Source organism: Anastrepha obliqua, chromosome 5, assembly GCF_027943255.1.
Source record: "Anastrepha obliqua isolate idAnaObli1 chromosome 5, idAnaObli1_1.0, whole genome shotgun sequence".
Classification (NCBI taxonomy): domain Eukaryota; kingdom Metazoa; phylum Arthropoda; class Insecta; order Diptera; family Tephritidae; genus Anastrepha; species Anastrepha obliqua.
In genome coordinates this window covers 65,238,475-65,260,024 of record NC_072896.1, presented here as the reverse complement: position 1 = coordinate 65,260,024, position 21,550 = coordinate 65,238,475, and the positions used below count along the sequence as shown (strand labels likewise).

The window sequence follows — 21,550 nt, the reverse complement described above, 5'->3', positions numbered from 1 at the left end:
CAAACACTGAATCCACAACTCATTCCAACACAATCCCTCAATCTCTACTAACAACAATATCCGAATGCACAACACTACTACACCTTGGGAGCTTCAAGAACCAGAGCTATAGGTTATTTTCTCTTGAAAATAACACTAATAGCAAGCATAAAAAGTACAACAGCAATTAAAACCATATACTCCAAAGCTTTAAAGTCTCAGCTGGTTGCCAATTGGTATATCTACCAGCATGAATACAAAGAAGTAAATCCACACGGTTCCGGTACCATACTGCCAACTTCGACTACCACTTGGATGAACCGATGCTTTGTACGTTTAAGGCCAGGACATACTCTTTTAACACACCAATACCACTTAATAAAGAGTCCACCGCCAATGTGTAACTTTTGCAACGCGAACCGCTTAACCATACGCCACATTCTACTACATTGTCCATCTATCTCCGCCTTACGCACCACAACACTGGATAACGCAGATCTAATCAACATTCTCTCCATCTCTTCTGAAGCAAATATAATAAAAATGTTAAATTTTCTTAAAGCTACAAACATATTTCAACTTATTTAGTCTTATAATCTCTATTTACTTACATTTACTATCACTTGACTAAGCCGATAGCCCTGGTAGCTAGAGCTTTTATCTTAGATTAATCTATGATTTTAATTATATTTTAATAAATAATAATAATAATAATAATAGTTAGGATCTGTTTTATTTAACTGCGATTCAGGTTATACGATTGACGTATGACGTAATTTTCTTTCGTATGGTTATTGATCGTTTCGCGGATGTGATAATTCGATCCCAGGACCCATTAAACACATTTGTTCAAATGTTAAAACAGAGGTATTTCAGGAACGACCAAGATAGGTATTAAGGCCAAACATACATAAATATTTATTCAGAAAAGCGGAACAGTTAGATACCGCTAATACTTTCAAAAAGTTTTGGTCATTTTTAACATTTTAAACGAATGCACTCAGTTTTGTCCTGATATCTCAAAAGTGACTCCAAAATGAGTCGGCTATGCCGCTATGTACATACATATAATTATCGGTTTATGAATTAGAACTTTTTAACTAATATATAATATACATGTATGAATATGTAGTTATGAGTATTATCTACTTCTAATGGCGATGAAGTTGCAAAATATAAAACTCACCTGATTTAACGTTGTATAGCCTTTTTCATGTACGTGGAAGTAACACCTAGAAATACAAGATAAAGCAATAATAATAAAATAAATAAACTCTCACTCATCACTATTAATTCATTACCAGAAATATTTAATAAAATTACATTTTTTTATTAAAAAATATATTAATATGAATATTTTATTCAAAGTAATAAACATTAGTGGATACATTTCCCCATTTTTCAGGCATACAAAATTACAATATTTTTATTGTATATTTTCGTAAGAAGTGCATAAGTGCGTGTACCATCGATGAAAACAAAGCTCGGTCCGACTAATTATGTATTGTTGGCAGCGTTTGCTTTCACTTGGTTTTCGTTTGGTTTACACCAGATTATAAAATAACAAAAACTATGATATTTCCTTATAGTCGTTTGGAAGATCAAAACACAGCATAATTTTTACAAAAATCGTTTTTATCAGAAACTTCTAATGGTGATTACAAAGGATTCATTATGTCGTTTATTATTGTTTGGTCAAGCTTCTACTATAATTTGTGGTGTATATCTTGATGTTGTCTACAAGTTCAAGGGCTTACAGTTTTATGCCGATTCCGAAAGGATACACTTTCTAAGAAGCTTTTTTATAGCAGAAATTCACTAGAAGGACAGCCACTATTAGAAAAAGACTTTTTCGGATATTTCGAATGGTGGTCACCTCAAACGTACTTGGTTACGATCATCCCCCACTCTTATCTAATATATAAAATTTCCATGTCACAACCGTACTCCTCCGAAACGGCTTTACCGATTTTTACCTAATTTTATATGCGTATTCAGTAGGTCTGAGAATCGGCTACTATCCATTTTTTTTTTTTTTTAATTTTTTGACGAAATTTTTTGTTTTTTCTTTTTTTATAATGTGGCATTAAAAATACAAACAACACTAAATTTTTACTTTTTAATCACCAGCTCGATAACTGATCAATTATAGTGTTTTAACTTCAATTAAAAATTTAAAATTTTCCTATAGGATTTTTTGTGGAATAAATAAATACTTGTCTAAATAAATAAATGAATATGTGTAAATACATAAATACGCTTGGGCATCAAGACTCACTCTCTCGACAGTGCGGGCTAAGTAAGCTTCAGCGCTTAGCATGCGTGTGCATCACGGAAGCGATGCGGACCTGTCCTACAGCTGCGATGGAAGTGATGCTGGAGCTAACACTGCTCCATATAGTTATTCAGCTACCAGCCAAGCGCACCCTGCTGAATATTACCAGGGAAGGCTTCGGGAGAGGAAAAGTGATGTCATCTAAAAACATGGAAGTGCTAAAGCTGCAGCTCCCACTCTCCCAGGTACCCAGAGATGATATCACTAAAGCGATCAAACAGAAGTTCAGAATTAAACTGAACAATAAGTTGAACTGTAGCAGACCTCAATTTGAAAAGATCCTCCAGGAGTGTACCGTGCACTGGTACACAGATGGCTAGAAGAGCCCAGAAGTCATAGGCGCTGGAATTTACGGCCCCAGACCCAACTAATCTGTGCTGATGGGTAGTTTTGCAAGCATCTTCCAAGCGGAGATGTATGCCATCTGTCTATGTGCAGAGATAACCTTAGACTGGAATATTCGGAATGAGCAATTTCCCATTCTGAGTGATAGTCAGGCGGCACTCATGGCCCTATCGTCCTGTGAGATCAGATCCTCACTGGTACTTGAGTGTATCGAGAAACTTAACCTACTAGGAATGCACAACTATATACATATATATATATAATTGGCGCGTACACCCTTTTTGGGTGTTTGGCCGAGCTCCTCCTCCTATTTGTGGTGTGCGTCTTGTGCGTCAGTTTTAAGCCGACTCCGAACGGCAGATATTTTTATGAGGAGCTTTTTCATGGCAGAAATACACTCGGAGGTTTCCCATTGCCTACCGAGAGGCGACCGCTATTAGAAAAATGTTTTTCTTCATTTTGGTGTTTCACCGAGATTCAACCAACGTTATCTCTGTGAATTGCGAATGGTAGTCACGCACCAACCGATTCGGCTACAGCGGCCGCCAGGAATGCACAACTGCATCCGGCTAATTTGGGTCCCAGGACGCAAGGGACCTGGGAATGAGGTAGCGGACGCATTGGTGAGAGAGGCTGCGGCCGCGCCTCTAATCGGACCCGAGGCCTTCCTTGCCATAGGACAATACACCATCAAGAAGAAGCTCAAGAGTGAAGAGTTAGGACTAAGCGAGGTTCTCTGGCACCAAATTATGGGGCCACCCCAGGCGAAATCCTTACTGGGAGGATACAACCAAAAGAGGTTTAAACAACTCATAACTCTGCCCAAGGATAATCTAAAAATGCTCACGGGCATCTTTACAGGCCACTGCAGACTGCGAAGTAATCTACACATAATCGGGATTTGCAATACATCTTCTCCTGGAATGCAGCGCTATAGTGCGGAGAAGGTTGAGACACATATCTTCATAAATATGTTGCGCGTCTAGAATTTTTCATATTTTACAAAGGTGCAGAAAAGAGTCCTATCTTTTTTATATATTGTCCCAAAACTATTAAATCGATTTCTGCTTTGATTACTTTTTAATGGGAAGAACATACAAACATGGGCATTTAAAATTTTCAGTTATGTAAGCTTTGTAATATGTACATATGTATCTTTAGATTGTACAGCAACAACCCTGGGTGCTGTAAGATTGCAAAGAAGGCTCATTTGGGTATTAAGCACTAAAGGTAAAGCAACAAAGGACTAAACGAGTATCAGCCTTCACGAAACATTACCCTTTTACATATACAAACATATGTATGTACAAAACTCAACCCTCAAAATCTTTCTTACGGATTTACGTGCATAAATTTGTATTATTTTAATTGGTATGTACCTACTCACCGAGCCAAATGGATGTGTTGCCATTTTTTAAGCGCATTTTAGTCAATTTACTTTCGCACACACTTGCAGACGAGCTTCCCACCATATTTGGTAGTTAAAATATATGGCCAAATTTGAAAAATATCCTTAAATTAAATCAACCATATTCAGTGCACTTGGAAGGGGCCAAATTGAAAGAAAAAGTATTCAACAGTTTTAACTCAAGCGCCTCAACAACTGCCTCTGTCGCATATCCTTGCCATCTGTTGGTTTGCCAGTCGTATTTACACACCAAATTTTGAGTTTATGGTGATGCGGGTGCCATGACGTTTTCGCTATTTTGCTTGTTGTTCAGAAAATTAAGTTCGTTTGTTTATTACCCTTTCATGATTTCATAGAATTTCATAGCACCTCACATCCTCTGAAAGTGTATTATTTGTCCATTATATACAGCTTTTTACTATGCGAGTGTGCACAAATATGAGTAAGTTCTAGTGTAAATATTTAATATTATTTTATTTAGTACGTTTTGCGCAAAAATTTTTTACGATCTTTAAAAGGAATTTTTGATATTAAAATTTTATAAATAAATTTTATGAAATACTATTTAAAATTTTTTTGCTTTGCCAATAAAAAATAGACTTACTCATTTAGTATTTAAGAGAGCTATGTGTGTATGTAACTACCATTTGGTAGTTTAATAAAACTATAGGTCCCTTCATTTGTAGAAAACTATCCAGACACGCACCACAAATAGGAGAAGGAGTTCGGCTTAACACCAAATAAAGGCAAACGCCAATTATAGGTATATATATAGTCTGTCTAATAGAAACGTGATTGGCGAAATTCAAACTTTGGGTTCCGTTATAAAATAAATGAAAATGTTGCTCAACGGTGCTCTTTTAGCAATACGAGTTGTGGAATTTGTTAATTTTGTGAGAAATTTAGAAACCGACGTTGTTTTTGCCAAATGAGTTTCGCGTATGAAAAACGATTTGTATCAATGTTCCTATACGCACACTCTATAGGTAAAAAAATCGCATGCATATACAGCAAAATATTTGAAGAAGTTGAAGATTATTATAATAAAAACATTTTTCTAATAGCGGTCGCCCCTCGGCAGGCAATGGCAAGCCTACGAGTGTATTTCTGCCATGAAAAAGCTCCTCATAAAAATATCTGCCGTTCGGAGTCGGCTTGAAACTGTAGGTCCCTCCATTTGTGGAACAACACCAAGACGCACACCACAAATAGGAGGAGGAGCTCGGCCAAACACCTAACAGAAGTGTACGCGCCAATTATTTATTTATTTTTTTTTTTTAAAGACTTCCCCAGACGAGGTCCAAAGAAAAATGTATCTTCAAAGCAAAATCACATCATTGATTTGTTTGTGACAAAGACGAACTTATCGTTGCGTGAAGCTGAATCACTTGAGCACATTGAAAATAACCGCTGCTCTCATTATCATTCATTGAAAATAGACTTGCATGAGCAAGGCAAATTCATAGCGGAATTGGGCAGACGTAGTATTCACGGATGAATCTTCTTTTCGTCCGAATAGTTGCATAAGCCGGTCCTGGTTTACTGCTGTTAATCGGCAACTTCACCGAACTATTACGTATACACTTAAGATTCATGACTAGGACTGCTGCTCCGATAAAGAATTTGGCCGTTTATTTGTGTTTACGACGAATCTGAATGATATTTGGATGAATAAAATTTATCAAAAAGCATTATTACCTGCAGCTGCGAAGATATTTGGAACAACTATATATATAACAGGTGGCGCAAAATTTATCAATTATGGAAAGATTTATAATTGCAAATATCGTCCTACGGCAATCATATTTGACACTTGTGAGCTAGACAGTTGCAGCATACAAACAGACAAGCAATGGAGCACGTAAGGATCAAAATAAAGATTTCCGTCATTCAAAATATTTTTTTTTTAGTAAAAAGTTGAATGGTTAATTTTGCGCCACCCGATTAATTTTGCGCCACCCTTTATATATACCTGGCGCGTACACCTTTTTTTTGGGTGTTTGGCCGAGCTCCTCCTCCTATTTGTGGTGTGCGTCTTGATGTTGTCTGGCTTAAACAGAATTAATACCTTTTAAAAAGGGACTCAATCATTTCATTTTAAAAACCGACTCATTTCAGATGGTTTTTCTGAAATTTGAATAAACGGTTACATGTTTAAGAAATTTCTTCAATTTCTACATACAATTTTCTTTGAATTCAATTATTGTTACAGTTAAGTTCTTTGCAAACTGAAGCCTCTAAAGATACCGATAGCACAATGAAGTTGAAGAACTTTGGTCCAAATAAAAACATAGATTGCCAGCAAGTAGAAAAATGTTAACAGCTATGAAAAATTAATTTATTAATTAAGAAAATTTTGAAAATTTGCCTAACACCCGATCAATGCTACTTCTGCCTCCCATATAACCGAAATTTCGAAAATGTGCAGCTACGACAAATCAATTCTGATGGAATGATGGAATTTGAGATGCCAAAGAAAAAAACTACTTAACAGCATTCAACGTCCACTTTCTGGTCACGAAACACGAAAAGTATATCCCGCAAAATATTTCCACTAAAAGAAAAATATATAAATAAAATAAAATTGTATACCTTTTTATTCAGTTATCACTTGCTTCTCCACGGGATCTATCCCAAAACATTTTATTGGGTTGACGTTATTCACAGATTATATGAAGGATCAGAACTTGTCAGTAGTGGATGGAGGACACTTGTATTTGTGAAAATTTCATCACTTTTTATAGTTTCATATTGAAACCTCGTCAGCTATGAATACAGTATTACTCCCAAGGTAATTTAGAAATCAATATACGAGGTATGTTCAAAAAATAAGGAGAATTTTCATTTTTCTTAAAAAATACTTATTTATTCATTAATCTCTATTTTATCTCCTTCAAAGTATACAATACACTTGTGCCAGCATTTTTTCCAATTCTCGAAGCAGTTTGGATATGCACTATTTGGTATGTCCTTGAGCTCTCTCAGCGATTCGGTTTTCATCTCCTCAATCGTTGCAAAACGCGGTCTTTTCATGGGTCTCTTCAATCTTGGGAACAGGAGAAAGTCACAGGGGGCCAAATCTGGTGAATCCGGTGGCCAAATAATCTCTCACAAGCAAAGCTGAGTGAGCAGATGCATTATCATGCCATGAAAAAGCCATGAATTATTTTGCCGTGCTTGTTTTGGTCTTGGCTCTCCTGGACTCTTCCATTGGGACGGTTGGACTTTGGTTTCGATGTCATAGCCATACGTACATTATTCGTCATCAGGTAAGACCCTTTTAAGCAAATCTGGATCACCGTTGACGTCATTCAACAATTCCTCAGGCTCAAGCGACGTTGTTTTTGGTCAAAATTCAGCAATTTTGGAACGAACTTCGCTGCCGCACCTTTCATGCCCAAAATTTACGAAAAGATTCAATAGCATGAGCCAACCGATATGCCGACATCCTCAGCAACTTCTCTTATTGGGATTCGACGATTCTTCATAACAATTTTCTTCACTTTCTCAACATTTTCATCGGTTGTTGATGTGCCGTATTCTCACCGTATGGCACTGTCAAAATTTCAAGTGTTTTTGAGCACTTAATTCCATTTTATACACAAAATTTGCTGCAACTTCTTTGATACATATTTTTCGATAACAGAAAATCGCCGAATAAGCAAAACACTTATCTTATTTATGCCTCTCACAAACAAACTAAACATTACATATTGCTAAAACCGTGGACATATCTTCTAGACGAGTGTACCAACATAAAAAAATAATAATCGAAATTCTTTCTTTCTCTGTTTTCTTTGCAGAAGGAGATTAGTTGCATGGCAAAGCAACCTCAAATTTGTCTAAGAAATTGGGAAAACTATTACAATTTTCCATTTTCCCTCAAAATATACTTTTACGCAAAATTTTGTTCTTTGAAAAATAAACATCGAAAATCCCACTGTACACCATTCGTCTTGATTAAATATTTAACTATTTCAACATCTTCAAAAAAATAATAATCTAATAAAAGATAAATCAAATAATTCTATTATTACCTTGGTTTTTCTTTGAACACAGAGTAAGATCAAAAGAAAACCCCTCGGATTGAATGACAGTCGGAGACTATTTTTTTTAAAGAATAATTATTTACATTTCATACAAAACGGCAACATATTTTTGTTACTCAAAAACTTCAAAATGTTACAGATGCAGGAGAAAACTATCCAATGGATTTTGAAGCTTAAAGCAAGCGCCCAGATGTTTCTCTTTTGGTTAGCTCCTGATAATTATTGCTTTAATCCTGTTTTCTAATTGGATTGCTCACCTCACGTTTATATTTAAGTTCGATCATTTATTTTCGGGAATGCATGGCCGAATAGGTTGGTGCGTAATTACCATTCGGGAGTGCGTAGTTTCAAATCAAACAGTAAAACAGCAAAATGAAAAGATTTTTTCTAATAGCAAACGCCCTCGGCAAGCAATGACACACCTCCAAATGTATTTCTGCCATGAAAAAGCCCTCATAAATAACGATTTGCTAATCGGAGTCGGCTTACAACTGTACGCCCCTCCATTTGTGGAACAATATATAGAGGCACGCCACAAATAGGAGGAGAAGCTCGGTCAAACATCTAACAGAAGTGTACGCGCCAAGTGTTTATTTTTGTATTTATTCAATATTCTTTAACAAAGCAATCAAATTGAATAATTTGACTTTATTAAATACACAAACAATTCATTAAAGTCATAAATCGTAAGTAAAGATAACAAGCAATTGTTTAAGAGTGTATGAATGCATGGATGTATGTGTATAGAGTTGTATGTGCCTGCTTAAGCAAACTTTAGATCTACGAGCTGCATACATACACATAAATATGCATATGTGTAGTGTATACTTGGTATATGTGGAACGCTGTAGTCCAGACCTCATTCACAGCATGTTTCGGAAAAAAATTTAAAAACACATATGCACATATGTATGTGTATTGTTCTTTATGTTTCTACTCTCGTTGAATGTTTTAACTCGATACAGATTTTTCTTCCACAGCATACACATAAATATATATACATACATACATAAATAATCCTTTCATACATCCAAGCAGGAAAGTAATGTTTGCATATTATTTTTTTTATGTTTCTAGATTTGAATGGGATAGTCAGTGATTTGTGTGAACCTTGTATGAGCATATCAAAATAAAGCTGATAACCAGCTGTTATGCCGTGTTAGCAGACAAATGCAACATACACAGTATACCCACATATCTACATAATTTTAATTGAAAGGCTTTTAAGTACTGGAATGTTTTTTTTTTTTTTGTTTAATTAACTATTTATATTTGTAAATAAATAAAACCACTCACCACAGAAAAATAGAAATATAGTAGTTATGATCAAGTAAGTTGCTCAGTGAAGAAGAGGAAATGGAAGTTAGGATAATCCCGTAAAAAAACCAGAAGTGGCGCCAATCGGGATTAGCGACTTAATTTGAAATTATCTCAGCAATTAAGGGCAACTAATGCGGATTGACTACTAAACTTAGGATGAGGGGAATTTTCGATGGCAACATTACCGGCATTGAAAAAATTGCAGTTAATATGATAATATGTGTCGTAAATGAAAAATAATGAATCTTTTAAAGAGAAAAACAAGGAAGACTGGATGCAGTGCAAGCTTGGACGTTTGAAATTACATTAATTTTTTTTATATTTCGGATCAGTTTGAGGACTTTTTTAATGATTTTGTTAAAAAAATAATTGTTTTTTAGTATCAGGCTAACTACCACAGGATGGCGCAATAAGTCCCGAACAGACGTCCTTGCCACCTCAAAGCCAACATTTTGCTTCAGTATGCATTTTGCCTCAAATGCAAACGTTTGATAACTTCAAAGGTTTGTTCATAGAACGAAACTCGGATTCACCACAACAAACCAAAGGCCAAGGAATATAGGATTTGTCGATCAACAAATTCACGCCGGAACTTTTTGCGCCGCGCGCGGTTAATTCTCTCTTTAATTTGAAAAGAGAATACGCCCACCAACGCGTATTACGCAGAGTTGCTAAGTCGATTGCACTCCGATTTAAGGCAGCAACCGCATTTGGTAATGAAAAAAGTGAGCACAAGCCTTCTCCTTCTTCTTAATTGTCACGATAACCGCTTATGCGATTTTGGCCGAGTTTCTTTCTCGTCCTTCTCCACCTGATCTTTCCAACGCAAAGGAGGACTTCCGCTTCCTCCGCTACCACCAGCTGGTACCGCATCGAATACTTTCAAAGCCGGAGCGTTTGTATCTATTTGGACGGCATGACCCAGCCAACGTAGCCGCTGGATCTTTCTTCGCTGCGTTATGTCTATGTCGTCGTAAAGCTCATACAGCTCATCGTTCCATCGCCTGCGATATTCGCCGTTGCAACGTGCAAAAGTCCAAAAATCTTACGCAGAATCTTTCTCTCAAACAATCCAAGCGTCTCTTCATCGGATGTTGTCACCGCCCACACTTCTGCGCCATACGTTAGGACGGGCATGATGACAGCCTTGTAGAGTGTTAGTTTTGTTCGTCGAGAGAGGATTTTACTGCTCAGTTGCCTGCATACTCGTAGTCCAAAGCAGTACTTGTTGGCAAGAGAGATTCTACGTTGGCACAGATTGCAGGATCACCCTTCTTAGGGATTGGGCAGAGCACACTTAAGTTGAAATCGGCAGGTATGCTTTCATCCGACCATATTTTACATAAAAACTGATGCATGCCCCTTACCAGCTCCTCGCCGCCATGTTTGAATAGCTCAGCCGGCAGTCCGTCGGCACCCGCGGCTTTGTTATTCTTTAGCCACGTTATTGCTATTCTCACCTCGTCATGGTGAGGTGGTGGAACAACAATTCCATCGTCAACGATTGGGGTATCGGGACCTTCACATTCTCTGGTAGAATTTTCGGGCGTTGTTCCTATTGGCCCACATGGCTTGCGTTGCGCCCGATCGCAGCGTGGCTCTAAAGGCAGCATCTTTTCTTTCTGCAGCAGCATTACATTCCTTGTCCTTTCAACTGTTTTTGCTTCGCCTTCTCACTTTAGCTCACTCCCGAACGGGTGTTCAGAAGCTACCCAGAGGATACGTGGGCTAATCCCGTTGTGAGCTGCTTGAACCATATGCATGTGCGAGCCTGCAGTCGCAATAATGGCAAAATTACTTTTATTAAGTTAAGAATGGCAGCTGTATTAAGCAGGAGTTCGGCGGCAAGAGATTTAGGTCGAGATTTAGGTCTGGAATTAACCATTGTAGCTTTCCACCATACTACATAATGGGTCTAATCAGGGTGATGTACAACTAGTGTACTATCGCCGGTCATAGACCCCATGTCTTGCCAAAGGTTCTCTGCCAGAAGTCCTTTAGTGTTCGAGAGCCCTTCTGCTCGACGTGCTTCTTTACGGTAAGCTTACAATCTGGGATTACTCCTAAGTACTTAACCTTAAGAGACAGTTGTAGTGTTACCCCTTTCAATGTGGGTAGTACTCGTAGGAGATCTTCCATATTGCGTTTCTTAGTGAAAAGCACTAAGGTACTTTTTTTAGGATGTACCTAAAGACCATGCAATTCGTACCAATACTCAATCTTATTTAGAACTATCTGCATTTTTTTGCATATAGCTTCAAGTGATCGTCCTGAGATTAATACGCGCACATCGCCTGCGTAGGCTTGGATGTGTCCAATTTCCTGCAGATCATTAAGAAAAGAGTCCACAACAAAGCACCAAAGTAGGGGAGATAGTACACCGCCTTGTGGGCATCCCGTCTTAACCTCAACCTTAACTCCTTCAACACTTTCTCTATCCATGGTAAGCAGTCTTTTGTGTAGCATAGAGTGAATCCATCTGACAATTATTTCTTTCACTCCATGACTTCTGATAGAAGAGCACTTAGAGTCAAATGTAGCATTGTCGAAAGCTCCTTCAATATCCACAAACACATCAAGAGTGTACTCTCTTGTTTCCAACCCTTTTTCGATTATGCTAACGCACTCGTGCAGAGCCGATTCGCAAGATTTCCCACTTGATAGGCATGCTGTCTGACGTTGAGAGGGTTTCGACTTAGAACCCTCGTCCTAATTTGCTTCTCCACCACACGTTCCAGACCCTTAAGCATAAACGATGTTAGGCTTATAGGCCTGAACCTTTTTGGTAAATCGTTGCTGTCCTTGCCTGGCTTTGACAAATACAACTTTCACCAAACGCCACAGTTGTGGAACATAAGCGTGCGCAAGACATGCCGTAAAGATTCTTTCCGATCCTTCATTAGTTGTTCTCCGCCCCGCTTGAGCATGATTGGGGGTCCTGGGGACTTAAAGTTTTCAAATGACGAGAAGGCGAACCTTATCGTTTCCTCGTTAACTATCCTGAATGCAATAAACCAATCACGTCTGCTGGTAATTCTATTGACATAATTAGATTGGTCGATAGAGCTTTGACCAACAACATTCCTGGAGCCAGGGAAATGTGTTGAAAAGAAAACATCGTACACCCATGATTTTGAGTCCGTATAAGTACCATCCGGTTTGAGCAGTGAGTCCAGCCTAGCCGTCCGGTCTCTTTGGAGGGCGTTGAATAACCTCGCTAAACTCTTTCGTTTCTCCAGTTCACTGTAGAAGGTTCTATAATAGTCCAATTTAGATGATCTAATTTTCTTTTTATACTCCTTCCAACTGAGTTTTAAGAGCTCGGTTAAGAAGTTTCTTGGAAGTTTTCCGGATTTTCGAGAGTTCGGCGTTCAACCAAGGGACTGTCTTACCCTCTCTTCTCCTACGTTCCGGGCACTCCTTATTATAACACTCGTTTAAAGTTCACCCCAATGAGTTGTGTCCTCTTCAATCGCAGTTATTGTTCCGAGTTTGGGAACATAAAGGATTTCCTCTTCAGTGAGATCAAGCCTGAACTCTATATAACGATGCTCCGATAGCTAATCTTTATCGAGTACTTTCCAATCAGTGATATGATCTGATAGATATGACTCGTTAGATAATGTCATATCAATCACTTCCTGCCTTCTGCTGGTCTCCAAATTCGGGCTGGTGCCAACGTTCTGTATAACCAAGCAAGATGACAGAATTAAGTCCATGAGTTTATGCCCCCTGAAATTACATTTTGAATCCCATGGATTCAGCATATCTTACATCTTCTATAAACTCCCTCGTAGCGGGAGGCAGAATGGACTCGCAAGGAAAATAGGCCGAGACGACGATTGCCTCTACCTCTTTCCCCTCTAATCGATATTTTGAGTGCAACTAAGTCTTGACGGCAGAATGCAAATGCAATCAACCGCTTTTAGCATAATAATACACGTACGCGGACGAACCTCTCCCTCTATATAAAGGATAGATCCCCATTTTATATCTCCCAAGCCCTGTATTCGTCCATTAGACACCTACGCTTCTTGAATTAATATTATAAGATAAACCATACATAGGTACACCCTCTATTAAAAACAAAAACTTTTTATGAATAAAAAGAACTCATGATGTCGTATTTTGGTAAAATTTTTAATTCGATACACTAGTCCAGTATTACCATACTGTAAAGTAAGAAGCTAGTCTGTAAGACATGGAGCTTATCTTCACGACTTTCTCATAGGCGGTAGTAAGACCAGTAATGCTCTATGATATTCTAATATGGTGGACAAGTTTGAATAAGAAGACGTAAGCTAAAAAATTGGAGAAGGTAAAAAAATGTGCACCACTCATACAGCGGCACTGGACAAGATACTTGACCTTCACCCAGTAGACTTAGCAGCAAAAAGTTCTGCAAAAAAGTCTGCACTCAGGCTATTGACAACTGTACAACTCAAAGGTCATATGATCACAGCCCGATATGCAGAGATTTATATACTAACTTGGACAAAGTTATTCCGCAAGCTAATTTACACAGAGAGCCGAAGGTAATATTAGAAAAGAACGGATGGCGGAAGGGACAACTTTTAACGAGTCACAGCTTTAACATAGACACAGATGGATCCAAAATGCACGAGGGTGTTGGAGCAGAAGTATTTTGTTCGGCGTAAGACTATGAAAAGTTATGCAAATTACCGGACTACCGCAGTGGGATCCAAGCTGAGATCTACGCAGCAGAATTCTCAAATAAACTTCTACATTGACAGCCAAGCAGCCATCAAAGCAATAGCAGCTGTAATGAAAAACTCACACTGAGTACGGCAATGCAGATCAAAAAAATAGCAGCCTACTTAAATTATCTAAACTATGTTTTAAAGGCAAAATATAAAGTTCTTAAACTCTCCATACAAACTTTTGATATCTCTATGGATCAATTTCTGTTCTATGTGTGATCTACAGGATCAGGATCCTCCTACTCTTAGCCTAAACTACTCTGTTTTGTGCTTCGGTTCGAAAATGAGTTTCACACAAAGAGTAAAGAACTCTGACTGACTTTTGTGTTAAACTTGGCAGAATCACACCTTAAGTGTTGTCTGAACCTTATATTATAAATTCGAAACAAACTGATCGATAGTTAATAATATTTTTCTTTGTAACTAGTCGCAATGTAAACTAAAAAAAAAAGAAAAACAAAAACAAATGTGCCAACATTAATACATGATGAAAAGGATGATTATTTATTCTGAACGCAAATTCACGAGTGGCACAAATATTACCGATCGTGTTGAGAAACACTTAGAAAAATGTGTATCCCGTTTTGACGGAGTCTTAAGACTTTCGAAAGTTGAATTCAAGATTTGTGACACATATGTAAGCTCAGAGACGAGCAAAAAATGGATTTCATCGGCGGAAATTTGTGATTTAATTTCTTAAAAAGGCAAATTTTTCGCAATGTTCACCTCACTTGGCAGCTTGTGACTATTGTTCCAGAAAGACAATAGACATGAATCGATTGTAGTCGTTCAATAACCTAACGGTAACCAATATCCTAACAATATTTTTAACAACTTCCCTGTCTAAAGAGTCATATGTGACTCACGCAAAGTTCATGAGTCATATGTAACTCATTTCTCTACAGAATCACCAAAATATAAGTATATAAATCTATGTATATTATATAAAATAATTTATGGAAATTATATATTATGATATAAATGGGCCTTATTTAGCATATCAGAAAGAAAAAAACAGTGGATGTGGAGCACAAAACGCATTGTAAATGGAAATTATGAAGGGAAGTTGTTAAAATTATATAGCCTGGAAAAGTGTGCAAAATTGGGAGACAAAAGTCGAACATATTGATTGCTCAAAAATATGTAGCCCAAAATATATAAGTACACTGGTGATTTCAATTTGAAAAAAATATATTGTTATTTTTTAGAAAAGAGGGTATGTGTGTACTTGGCCTGCTTTCTAAAGCAATTTTAAGTAAACGTTATTCTACTAAAATGATGTAAAATAATGTTACGTATACGCCACCCCTCACCATACCAATTTTTTTGGACAGCCTGATGGTAAAGAAAAAGGAAGAGAATATAAAACAGTGAATTGTTGCAAAGTAATAGATCAAGAGAATGAAAATGTGTAGCAGCTTTCGTTATTTTACAGCCTTCAGCGAAAAAATTCAAAATTGCCCCAATTTGCGCGCTGCTTCGTTATGTATGTGAGTACGTATGTGCGTTGTCTTTCAGGCAACTTGAAGGCTGTGATTATGATGAGCCAATCAAAAAAGAATTTGCTAATTGTCTGCCAACGGAATGAACGAAATTACAAGAGTAGGAAGATAATAATTTGATATACGTATCTTTTTTTCTGCATCTCGTCTTCTACTATCTAAAATTTCTTTCGTTTACAGAATTTAGAGCAAAATTTAGAAAAGGCAAAAAGTGTAAACGGAAAATCAAACAGCCAACCGGTCGGAAATAAGAAGTGCTCGAAGAGTATAATTTACTTAATTTGCACGCAGTGTGCTTGAAAGGCAATTCTGGCACACAAGCATCAGACTGGGTGCTAAGTATACTTAAGCCCTTTTCCTCTTATTCAACGGAACTGCGGTTACTTTAGCGAAAAGTATATGCTCAAGTGATGACAGTTCCGGCTGCTGATGCCAAGAAATACTTCAGAGTAGAGCTGCAGTACATATAAGTACAATGTATAATATGCTACGCTCTTACATACGTATTTATGTGCATACTCCTACAATCAGCAACCCATTAGTTACTGACCTCAGTATTCATTCTTCTTTTGTGCCTGAAATAGCTTCAGCTTCTCAGGTTTTCGTCATGAAAGACAACTACTTTTCATGCATGCATACACACAATATCCACATATACAACCAGCCGAAGGCAAATTTTATAATATCACTTGAATGGCGGATTCAGAAAAACAAACTGCTTCAAGTAAGGAGACAAAGGTTGGTATGTAAACCGAAAACACAAAAATCGGGAAGCTATCAGAAGCAGGCGGCCACAGAGTCATCCGCAGACCAGAATTGTCATCAAGAAAATGAATGAGTAAAGTGTTAAATACGAAAATGGAGCATGCATGAAATGGCATTAAGAAGGAAAAGTAAAAACTACCTACTCCACCTCCCAACATTCCACGGCAGCAAAGGCTTATGTGCTTACATAGATAAGTGTGTGTGTCCTTGCCGATCGAAAAATGTGCAAAAGAAGCGTTTTAAACACATTAAAGGGACAAGAGTAGATATTGGCATGGTAGAGTAGAAGAAATGATCTTTGCGCAATCACTGTGAACTTATTAAGAACTGTGAAATTGAAAATCAATCTACAGTACCAAGTTTGTTTTTAGTCAGTTCCTTGTGTGATATGGGTCCCTAAAGTTAATGACGTCAATTTACTGATGCGATTTAAAAGAAAAATTCTCAGAAAAATATCCAGTTCCATATATAAAAAATATAACTTCATGAAATAGAATAAAACCGAATAAGATAGGATGGGTTATAATCGGAAAAATTAGGATAGCGTTGGAAATGAGCACAGAGGTGAAAATATAAATAACATGGAAATGCTTAAGAAAATTTTGAATTTAAAATCTAAAATAATTGAAATGAAGAGAACGGTTTATACGACCGAGCTGACAATTTCAAGGACCTAAGTAATAAATAATAATGACTTTTCAAAAATCCAGTATTTTTTTTTAAATCTATGTGTATCTGATAAAATATACGCTCAGAGTTTACATATTAAATATAAAAAGAGGTTGTCTGTTAAGTCGGTTTACTGACGATAGTTTAACGTGACAACGTCATAAGAAAATATGTAACGGTTGCAATTTTCAAAACAAAATTTTAATTTTATTTAATTAATAGATATTTTGTATGGATATCGAGAAGGAGGTAAATGGAATCGCAATGGAATAGGTCAAGTTACATTTACACAAACGTGAAAAATTACGAAAAATTTATCAAATTCATGAAAGATATCTTCAATTTCGATTGTGCATCAGACGTTAAACATTCACTAAGAGGCAACATCATCAATTTGCCTTTTTCCAGACTCTTTACACTCGAAACACCCTCTTTCATTTCCTACTTTTTCTATCATCTCCTATTCAAAAACAGAGAAATGGTTCATTACTATGCACACAGGAAGAAGTCATATGCAAATACAAATTGTCAATTTATATACATATGCGCATATATAGGGTGGCTGATGAATTTTGCTACATTAAGAAACTCAAATAACTTTTTTTTAGTATATGGAATTCATTTATTTTTTTTTCAAGTTGAAGGTCATTAAATTTTATTAAATGTAGCTTAACTAGTTTTAAAAATAATTGAATTTAAATGCCCCCCTTGCTCGTTGACACAAGTGCGGCATCTTAGTAAAAAGTTGTTCATTGCTGCTTTGAGAGTTGCGACAGGAATAGCCCCAATTGTTGCCCGAATTGATTGTTTTAGTTCATCCAAATTTGTTGACTTTGTTTTATAAACTTCTTGTTTACATAAACCCCACAAGAAAAAGTCAGGTGCAGTAAGGTCAGGCGACCTGGGGGGCCAACGAAATTCGGAATTTCTTGAAATCAGTTTATTGGGAAATTTTCGTCGCAACTCTATCATAACAGTCTGGGCTATGTGAGACGTTGCCCCATCTTGTTGACACCACACAGAGTTGAAAGGAATTCTCTTTCGGCGTAGTTCTGGATAGAAAAATTCTTTCAGCATTTTCAAATAACGGTCTCCAGTAACCGTAACGGTGTGACCATTTTCTTCAAAAAAATAAGGCCCGACAATACAGCGTGAAGAAACCGCACACCACACTGTCACGCGAAGAGGATGCAATTCCGTCTCGTGGAGTATCTGTGGGTTAGAAGTACTCCATATTCGACAATTTGGTTTGTTCACATTGCCGTTTAAATCGAAATGGGCCTAATCAGACATGAAAAGGCAGTTTAACATGTTTTGGTCTTCTTCCACCATTTGCAGGATCTTCTGGCAAAATTCCAAGCGAATCGGCAAGTCTGCTGCATCCAGTTTGTTAACCATTTGAATTTTGTAGGGAAATAAGTCTAAATCTTTGTGCATTATTGTTTGCAAAGACTGTCGGCTGACACCAAGTTGAGCAGATAAGCTTCTTGTTGAAACCCTTGGATTGCTTTGTATAGCTGCAGCTACAGCAGCGATCGTTTCCTCCGTCCGAACTGGTGGGTTTCGATGATAAGGCCTTCTTGCGACTGTTGCTTGCTCAGCAAAATTATTCACCAGTCTCATTATGGTCCATCTGCTCGGGGGATCGCCGCCAAACATCCGCCTGTACTCTCTCTGTACCAAAACTACGGACTCCAGTGCGTGATAGCGGCGGACTATCCAAATTCTTGTTTGCGTGTCCCAGTTATCCATTTTAATAAATTTTAAAGATCAATCTGCAAATTAAAACAAAAATGGAACAGATAACTTAAAAAGAAAAAAAGTTATTCAATTTTTTTTTGGTAGCGGCTTTCATCAGCCACCCTGTACATACATATATATGCTCACTCAAGTAGGAGAGAGCCAGATGTCGAACGTGCCGAACGCGGGGGCCGATTGTGCGTCTTTGTCGTTCGTTCCGCGCTTTCGTTTGCAGTTCAAGCAAGGTAACGACGATTGAGCAAGATAACGACACATTTTTGGTGCGTGCAGCCGGCTAAATCGAATTATAAGACGTTATCACGTCAAAATGTAATCATGTTCAAAATCCTGCTACCCGAAGCGTAATGTATTCACATTAGGGCGAACTACATTTTTTCTTTACTTTGTTTCGGCGACTGACGTATTCTTATGGCAATTCTTAACAAAGGAGTCCGAAAACAGACTCGCTTTCTGATTGCAAGCAACAAAATATCGTCGGAATAAATCAAAATACAGTTAGAGGTAAGTTTCGTTTCAGCCTAAGAAAAGTTGGCTTTCATCTTAAATCCAGATTTTGAGAGTTAATGAAAAATTCGTATTATGCAGTATTTTCTACTTGATAAAACCTTATAAATAGTACATTCAAAATCTTATTTCTGTCACACAGTGTAATATTATATTGAAAAATATAGGGAATAGATTTCCTTCTGAGAGAATAGAATTCATCCTACTGCTAGACTTTTTTATTATCAATTTCTTCTAAGTGTTTAATAATCATAATGTTCGGCTGCCCTAGCCGAATGGGTTGGTGCGTGACTACCATTCGGAGTACGCGAAACACCGAAATAAATAAAAAGTTACTTCTGGTAGCGGTCGCCCCTCGGCAGGTAATGGCAAACCTCCGAGTATATTTCTGCCATGAAAAAACTCCTAATAAAAAATATCTGCCGTTCGGAGTCGGCTTAAAACTGTAGGTCCCTCCATAAGTGGAGCAACATCAAGACCTTCGCCACAAATAGGAGGAGGAGCTCGGCCGAGGAGGAGCGCGATCACATATACATATATATATTATTTTAATAACCTTAAATAAAATAATTGCAATAAATAGTTTTGCTTAAGTATGGAAAACAGTTCTCTTTCTTTAAATTAATCAGATTGAGTAAACTTCGCAACAGAAAAAATTGTATTTCTCGTACCCAAAAACCACATGCATTCACAAATGTTTCTCGAAAAATATATTATAAAAAAGTAGAATTATTGTGGATTAATACTTATGTTTCCATGAGTTTTTTTATTGTTTAGAATTGCGAGTAGAAAGCTCCGGTAACCGAAAAAAAGCCGCTTATATTTTTTTAGAGAAAATTTACCCACCCTAATATTTGTGGTTGTGAGTCCATTTAAACTTTTGAATATTTTATTTCATTGTATTAATTTTTTTTATCACTTAATTAACTTTTTCCTTTTTATTTAAATCCTTTTTCTAAATTTTTGATTTTGTTGATTTTTTTCATTATATTTTATTGAATTTAATTTGTAACGGCCCGTTTGCGCACTCAATATGCTGCAACTATGTTATTAACTTATATCCTAACATAGTTTGCACTTAGTTTAACTGTAAAATTTTCTTTTTAATTCAAAAGCAACATCGTTATCATGCCTCAGCCATCGTATTCACCTGTGACTTTTTCCTGTTCCCAATATTGAACAGGCCCATGAAAGGACGGCGTTTTGCGACATTTGAGGAGATAAAAACCGAATCGCTGAGAGTGCTCAAGGACATACCAAAAGAGCATATCAGAACTGCTTCGAGGATTGGAAAAAACGCTGGCACAAGTGTACTGTATCTACTTGGGGACTACTTTGAAGGAGATAAAATAGAAATTGATGAATAAATACATTTTTTTTAAGAAAAATAGAAACAACCCTATTTTTTGAACACACCTCGTATCTATTTTGTACCCTTCAGAGTAATCCCCACGAGATAGTATGCACTTGTGCCAACGTTTTTTCCAATCTTCGAACCACTTCAAAAAATTATGTTTTTATCTTGTTCAGCTCCTCCTTCGATGCCGTCTTTTTCTCGTCAATCGTAGCATAGCGTCGTCCTTTTGTGGGCATCTTCAGTTTCGGGAGCAAGAAAAGGTCACAGGGGGCCAGATCTGGGGAATACGGTGGCTGTAGCATTAGTGTGTTGGTTTTGGCCAAAAAGTCGCGCACAAGCAACGATGGACGAGCAGGGGCGTTATCGTGATGCAAGAGCCTATTTTTTTTCTTCCACAAATCCGGGCGTTTCTGGCGGATTGTTTCGCGTAAAATGCGCATAACTTGCAGGTAATATTTCTTATTGATTGTTTTACCCTGTAGCAAGAGCTCATGATGCACAACGCTCCTGCAATCGAAGAAAACGGTAAGTAACACTTTTACATTCGACCGAACTTGGCGCGCTTTTTCAGTATTGGTTTGTACGGTATAACCATAAGCCCACGATTTGTCACCAGTTATGACCCTCTGGAGCAAATTTTGGGTCGTCGTGGACAGAGTCCAACATCTCATTAGCAATGTTCATGCGATGCTACTTTCGGTCGAAATTGAGCAGTTTTGGTATGAATTTTGCGGCGACCGTCTCATGCCCAAATCATTGAAAAAAATCGAATGGCACGAGCGAATCGATATGTCTAGGTCCTCAGCAACTTCACTATCGGTGAATCGACGATTGG

General features: G+C 37.4%; 1 protein-coding gene across 2 annotated transcripts in view; it reads right to left on the bottom strand.

The window, feature by feature from the left end:
* The window catches only part of LOC129247182 (probable G-protein coupled receptor 158), a 146,146-nt gene that overhangs the window by 103,441 nt on the left and 21,155 nt on the right, over positions 1 to 21,550 (bottom strand). For both annotated transcript variants that reach the window (XM_054886174.1, XM_054886175.1), the window contains one exon: positions 1,166 to 1,211. The gene's annotated coding sequence lies outside the window, so the exon portion shown is untranslated. The remainder of the gene's footprint in view (positions 1 to 1,165; positions 1,212 to 21,550) is intronic.